The sequence below is a fragment of the Phoxinus phoxinus genome (assembly GCF_949152265.1).
Source record: "Phoxinus phoxinus genome assembly, chromosome: 4".
Lineage (NCBI taxonomy): Eukaryota > Metazoa > Chordata > Actinopteri > Cypriniformes > Leuciscidae > Phoxinus > Phoxinus phoxinus.
Genome location: NC_136879.1, coordinates 40,573,633 through 40,580,763, shown reverse-complemented (window position 1 = coordinate 40,580,763; position 7,131 = coordinate 40,573,633). Strand labels below are relative to the sequence as shown.

Sequence of the window (7,131 nt, the reverse complement as noted above, 5' to 3'; positions counted from 1 at the left end):
TGCCCAACAACTGTTTTTGTAGGCAAGAACAGGGTCGAGGCAGCGGCAAGCATGGCCATCTCCTCTTTTAATAAGGGGTCCCTCAGCTATGCTTAATGTGATGGCAAACTTATGGCTGGAGAGCACACTTATTACAGTGAACACCATCAAGCCGGCAGACCTGCTCAGGGTGTCCAAAGCAAACGCTGTTCAGTCTGCGAGTGCAAAACGAAAACGAAAACTTGTGAGCACAGACAAGAAAGTGAAAAGGCATGTCAGAGGGACCTACATATGGTGCTGGAATGGATCATTAGACTTTAGAAAGCTGTGAAAGCTACTGCTGTTCTTGTTCTGTGTCCATACAACTGTCTAGCGTGGTTTTTATTGGCAACTTTGTGCATGATACGCCAATGTTAATTAATTGAGTTACTGCAGTTATAGGCCTTGTATGCCTGCCATGTTATTAAATAATCAGTTTTCATGAGCTTGAAATATTATATATTGTTATTACTAAGGGCCTGAGCATTTATTCTGTTTTTGAGCAATTTTTTTCAATAGAAATGTATTAAATTCCCCTATTTAAATCTTTAAATGCCGTTTTCTCAAAATGAGTTTTTTGTCATTCTTCAGTAGAAACATCTCAGCCTATGTAGCACCCATGTACACCAAACTTACTAATTCTACACTTAGCAGTATTCTGAAGATATTTTCCAAGGGATTTGTTAATAAATCATTCCTGGCCTGATTTATGTGAAATTTTAATCAAAAAAATATGACGAAAATCGTTTTGAGTTTTTTTTTTGTCATCTTGTGTGTAAACAAAAAGAAAAAAGAATTTTGCACTTAGCTTATCATATGTTCAGATCTATCTACCGAAAATATATGCAAAATCACACATATTTAATGAGATAATACCTCATTTGCATAATTACATATTCAAATTTCAAAAACTTGTAATACATTTTTTTTTTATATAATTGAGCAAGTAATCAACTGAGCAAGTTTCATGGTGATATCTATTATTTAAAAATTGTACCCTATTCGCCTGTAGTGTCTCGCCTTAACTCTAACTGGTACAATGGCCACACTAAATGACCAGCCCCAGTACAACCACAAGTTTCACTGGTTACGTTACATGACTCTGTGACAGTAATGGAGCTGTCTCGGTTTTGAGACCCTGGAAGCACTGGCTTGTCTGGGAGATGAAGTATGGTTGGATGCTTTAGTGAGCACTTTTGACAAGTAAGTCTTTGCACACAACCTTTACTCGTGTGACCTGGTAATAAGCAACCATAGCACAAGATTATAGCCATTAGATTTCAGAAAGTCAAGTTTTTCTTTCCGTGGCTTCAGAACTTTGCAAACATCCAATCCATGGTCTTTATTGCAGTAAAAGCAGAGGGTTCAATGGCTTGCTTTTGCTCCATCCTTTTCCTTTCTTCTTTGTTTTGTGAGTTCTGGAATAGGTGTCACACTTGTTGCAAATGTGGTTTTCCTTTCTTTGACCTGAAAGCTACTTGATTTGTTTGGTTTGAATTTGAGATTGTCTTGTGCCATTTTGTTATCTTGAATATTGCCAAACAGTGGATAAGAAACAATCTTTGCCTGTTTGTCTACAAAACTGACTAAGTCAGAGAATAGGTGCGAGAGCAGATAAAAACATCCAAAAAGATCTTCAGATCATCTCTCAGTCTTCTCAGTTGAAATAATGGCCATTATTTTAGAGGAAGTTAAACCGCATATGACAGTCATCTTCTCAGATTCCAGGTCCTCGCTATCAAGTATTCAGAGTGGAAAATCTATATGTAAGCAAGATCTTTTAGATGAAATAAATCAATTAATTTTTAGATTAACTCAACAAAAGGAAAATAACTAGAGAGGGCAACGGAAAATGGATTGAGTTTAAAAAACCTATGGAGTTTGCCTGGCACACAATATATAATTAAGGATGTTATGAACTTTATGAAAGAAACTCAGCTTGCAAATAGGATTTAGGTTTTATTATTTTATTTTATTTATTTTTTGTTTAGTAACATATATAAAGTGACACCCCAATGAGTTCACACTTCAATCCACAAGATGGCGGTAATGTGTCTCGTTTGCAAACTGCCAACAAAAAACACAGAAGAAGAAGTTCCTCATTGTGAAGTTTTGTTTTTCCCTGGTGAACATCTCTGAGCGTTTCTTCGTGTGTTTTTGTCTTCCCGTGGATTACTCTTGGACTGTTTATTCTCTTCGTGATTCTTTGCTGCTGTCCTGAACTGCTTTCTATTGTGGACTGATTTATGTAAGTTTGCTGCCTGACTTTATGCCTGTTTTCAGATTATGAGTTGCTTTGTCTCTATGTTGTGTTTGCTGGTTATTGACCCTGATTGTACGAGCGCGATTACAATAAAGCTGAATGGGTTTAGCTTTTATTTTGATGTTATTTTATTTTGATCTGTGACTTTTAGATTGCAGTTACTGTTAGATGATAATTAATGTGTATTTTCTCATGCATCCTTCAGCTGAAAGACAGTGAATCTGAAGGTGTGTGTGTTTATTGTCTGTCAATAAACTGCAGATGTGGTTCATTTGTGTTGCTGTGTGAAATGTGCTATATATTTACAAGACATTTTTTGACTAAATTCGCTGGTGTGTAATTTTGATTTGTATGAAAGTTTAAAGACAAAACATTAACCTATTATCTGAATAACCAGATTATCTTGTTTAATTCAATAGTTACCTTCTACACAAAACATATTTTTCAACGTAAAAAAAAAAAAATCATGGCTGATTTTATGATTTTTTTTTTAATTAGTTCAAATGCTTAATATATTGTTAGATGCCAATCATAATGGCTGTGAAAAATAAGCAAATCTAGGAATATAAATGCACTTATATCATGATCTTGTACAGCAGTTGTCGTTCACATTTTGACTATCAACAAGAGGATGACAACTAAACTTTGGTACATAAAAAAATATAATATTTGATCAGCAGATCTCACTTGTTTTCTGTTATTAAATCAGGGTTCACTTGAAAATTCGGTCCCACTTTATATTAAGTGGCCCTAATACCTGTGAACTTACATGGTAACTACATGTGTACATAGTATGTAACTACAGTGTAAGTACACATTAGTACATAGTATCTACAGCTGTAACATTTGCGTAACTACACATATGTAACAACCCCCAGAATGGTATGTGTAAGTACAAATGTGTAACAGGACATTGGTAACAAATTTTGGTAACACTTTATTTTACGGTGCCCGTGATACAGAGTAATTACATAATTAAGTACTTAGTAGTAGATGTTGTAATAACATGTAACTACATGTACTTAACATGCAATTAAGTTATGGAACAGCCTGTACTTACACATTGTAATTACACACATGTAATAGGCAGCTACTGTTACACACATGTAACAAGCCGGGTCAGTTACATATGTGTTACCAACTTGGTACAATGTAATTATATAAGAAAGTACTTAGTACTACACAATGTAACAAAAAGTGTATCAAGACTGTACTTAAGTGTACTTCATGTGTATCTACATACCTTATCCATCTGTACTGTAGTTTGGATTAACTCACTAGTTCACAGCATAAATACATGTAGTAGCTTCCTAATTACATTGCAATTACATAATATTACACAGGGATAAGCTACGTAAAATAAAGTGTATCAAGAATGTACTTAAGTGTACTTCATGTGTATCTACATACATTATCTGTACTGTAGTTTGGATTAACTCAGTTCACAGCATAAATAGGCTACATGTAGTAGCTTCCTAATTACATTGCAATTACACAATAGTACACAGGGATAAGCTACGTAAAATAAAGTGTATCAAGACTGTACTTAAGTGTACTTCATGTGTACAGATGGATAAGGTATGTAGATACACATGAAGTACACTTAAGTACAGTCTTGATACACTTTATTTTACGTAGCTTATCCCTGTGTAATATTGTGTAATTGCAATGTAATTAGGAAGCTACTACATGTAGCCTATTTATGCTGTGAACTGAGTTAATCCAAACTACAGTACAGATAAGGTATGTAGATACACATGAAGTACACTTAAGTACATTCTTGATACACTTTATTTTACGTAGCTTATCCCTGTGTAATATTATGTAATTGCAATGTAATTAGGAAGCTACTACATGTATTTATGCTGTGAACTAGTGAGTTAATCCAAACTAAAGTACAGATCTGGATCTCCCGGTTACACTAACAGCTGTGTAACAGACTTTGACCATTACATAGGCGTAACAGCCCATGTTACCCCTGCAGGCTTTTTCACACCTTAGTAACATATTTAAGTACTTTTTGTTACATTGTGTAGTACTAAGTACTTTCTTATATAATTACATTGTACCAAGTTGGTAACACATATGTAACTGACCCGGCTTGTTACATATGTGTAACAGTAGCTGCCTATTACATGTGTGTAATTACAATGTGTAAGTACAGGCTGTTCTATAACTTAATTACATGTTAAGTACATGTAGTTACATGTTATTACAACATCTACTACTAAGTACTTAATTATGTAATTACTCTGTATCACGGGCACCGTAAAATAAAGTGTTACCCAAATTGGTTTCACTTCAGTAAGTACACATGTGTAACAGTAATTATGTAACTACATTTTGTAACAACAATATATAGCCTATTTGTTGTTCCACTTCCACATGCAGTTTTAGATACTGCAGTTACCAGTTGGAATACATGTATTTATGACTGGCAGGACTAATGTTGAATTACAACTAAAGTTTCACCTTGTGATACCAGTGTTACATGGTAACTCCTCAGGAACTGTCCACTTAATATAAAGTGTAATTGTTAAGGTAATTGTTGTGTACATCAACTGGTAACTGCAGTATCTAAGACTGCATGTGGAAGTGGAACAACAAATAGGCTACATGTTGTTACAAAATGTAGTTACATAATTCCTGTTACACTGAAAAAAGTGTTGTTACCAATGTCCTGTTACACATTTGTACTTACACATACCATTACGTGGGTTGTTACATACGTGTAGTTACACTAATAATACAGTTGTAGATACTATGTACCAATGTGTACTTACACTGTAGTTACATACTATGTACACATGTAGTTACCATGTTAGTTCACAGGTATTAGGGCCACTTAATATAAAGTGGGACCGAAAATTCTAATTAATCCCATTGATCTCATTCTAAATGTTTTAATATGTTTCAGACCCGATGGAAGTGAAAGAGCAAAGACAAGAACTGAAGTTAAAGGTGATGATGCTGTAGTTTGTTTCGGCCTCTTGACACCAATAAAACGATCTCAGTGAATCCCCTCCCACAACAATTCACCAATAAATACTGGGAATATTCTCATCATCCTACAAGAGAAGGACAAACTCCAGGAGTAGCAGCTGAAATCTGTGTGACTGTTAAAGATGGAGTTTATTAAAGAGGAGATTGAAGACATGAGTTATCTAGAAACATCCAGAATAAAATATGAAGATACTGAGGAACAAATAGGTTGGTGTCCATTCTTGATTCTTCATTGTTGACTGCTTTGGTAAATGTGAATTAATAAGCAGTATATGGATGATACATGATAGAGAAATACATCTAAATGATCATTACCTTGTATATAGCAGTTGTCAGACATATTTTTACTATATTAACAAGTGAATGACAGAAAAGTGAAAGATCTGATCTCTGTTGCTTTCTGCTATTAAATAAGGGTTCACTTGAACTGATTCTAACTATATTTCTGTGTATTTTAGACCAGGTGAGAGTGAAAGAGCAAAGACAAGAACTGAATGAAGAGGAGGAACATCGTAACTTTACAATTCAAAGAACAAAAGCCAAAAAGCTGCCCACTTGCACTCAGTGTGGAAAGAGTTTCTCACATAAAGGAAACCTTAACGCACACATGAGAATTCACACTGGAGAGAAACCGTATACATGCACTCAGTGTGGAAAGAGTTTTACTCAAGCATCAACTCTCAGTAATCATATGCTCGTTCACTCTGGAGAAAAAACATTTAACTGTGATCAGTGTGGTAAAGATTTTATTTCTTCATCAGATCTAAAAGATCACCTGAAAGTTCATTCAGACGAGAAGCCTTATGTGTGTTCTCTCTGTGGAAAGAGTTTTTCAAGGCTGAACAGTTTTAAACAGCACCAGAAAACACATGATGAAGTGAGAGATCATGTGTGTTGTGACTGTGGGAAGAGCTTTACTACAGCTGATCAACTGAAACGGCATCAACGAATTCATACTGGAGAAAAACCTTACAAGTGCTCATATTGTGACAAGAGTTTCACTCAGTCTGGATATCTGAAATCACACAAGCGAGTTCATACTGGAGAGAAACCGTATACATGCACTCAGTGTGGGAAGAGTTTCACCCAATCATCTAATCTAGGGACTCATATTAGAAAGCATTGTTCTGTGTCACAGTGAGCAACAATTTGTTTGGTTCACATGAAGTAAATGTGTAGTTACTTAACTAATGAACTAGTGTTGCTGTGAATGCCACAAGATTTGTGTTTTATATGTTCGAGAACAAAAAAGAAAATTATTTCAATTAATGAATTAAATAATTAAACGCTTACTCAAAGAAATACCTAAATTAAAAGAGACTGGAAACAAATGTAGAAAAAAAAATCAGTTATTTGTTAATATATGAAACAATTCCCTGAATTTGATCAGTTTTTTTTTTTTTTTTTTTACTTTTGTTGTAGTTACATAAAGCCTGTTATTACATAAACAGATGTATACACAATAACTACGTACATCTGTACAATAACTACAAATAAAATGACAATTTCACTGACAATGTGTGATTTTGTGAGTAAAAGGTTTCTACAGATCCAACAATTAAGATAAATGAGATTAAGATAAAGCAAACGTATAGTGAAATAAACTTTAGTTCTGTGACGTTAGTTTTGTGGAAGTTGTTTTTGAGTTGTAAATTTCTGACTTGTCATTTAGCTGTCAGTGTAAGGCAGTTCTTAGTAAAACAATAAAAACGTCCTGTGGCCTGTTGCACAAAGCCGGTTACAGTTGTTAACAGGTAAAGTTCGAGACTGGTTTGAGCAAACTCTGGCTTTCTCGATGAATTTTCGCTTAAATACCACGACATAGACCAGGCAATCGACATGATCAA

General features: G+C 34.6%; 1 long non-coding RNA gene across 1 annotated transcript; it reads left to right on the top strand.

Annotated features, from left to right (window-relative positions):
* The first annotated feature begins 2,100 nt into the window (after positions 1-2,100).
* LOC306997129 lies at positions 2,101-6,799 on the top strand. The gene is made up of 3 exons (XR_013797271.1): positions 2,101-2,266; positions 5,199-5,491; positions 5,743-6,799. It is a non-coding gene; the product is annotated as an uncharacterized lncRNA (long non-coding RNA).
* The last annotated feature ends 332 nt before the right edge of the window (positions 6,800-7,131 follow it).